Genomic DNA, 505 nt, shown 5'->3' with positions numbered 1-505 from the left:
AAACTTCATTCACTTAACCTTTTTTGCAACAACACGAAAGTCCACCGACAGTACGTTGCGTGCTTGGCGAGCTTAAAGCAACCGAGTTTATGTCTCAACGTCAATATTGCTAACCCAGGACGAGACTCTTGGAACGTGCAAGGCAAACGCATGTTTTTGGACATCAAAATCTTACTCTTAAGGCCACATTCATTTACACAGACACAACCGTAAGTGATTATAACTTACAACGATATTACAATTAATTTATATCTCAACGTCAATACTGGCAAACCAGGACTGAATTCTTGGAATGTGCAAGACAGACGAATGCTTTGGTACTTCAAAATCTTACTCTTAAAGCCAGACATATTTATAAAGACAAAAGGTAAGTGATTATAACTTACAGCTTATGATGGTTCAGTGAGTCAGGTTACTTTACCTGGGTGCTGCACCTTTAAGACCTTTACGAATGCAATAAGTTAAAGTCACGATAACGTCAAGCCTGTGCACTTCAGTGGCCAGG

The sequence above is a fragment of the Penaeus monodon genome, chromosome 29, assembly GCF_015228065.2.
Source record: "Penaeus monodon isolate SGIC_2016 chromosome 29, NSTDA_Pmon_1, whole genome shotgun sequence".
NCBI lineage: Eukaryota > Metazoa > Arthropoda > Malacostraca > Decapoda > Penaeidae > Penaeus > Penaeus monodon.
The sequence above is the reverse complement of the archived record's forward strand: the minus strand, read 5'-3'. Positions refer to the sequence as shown.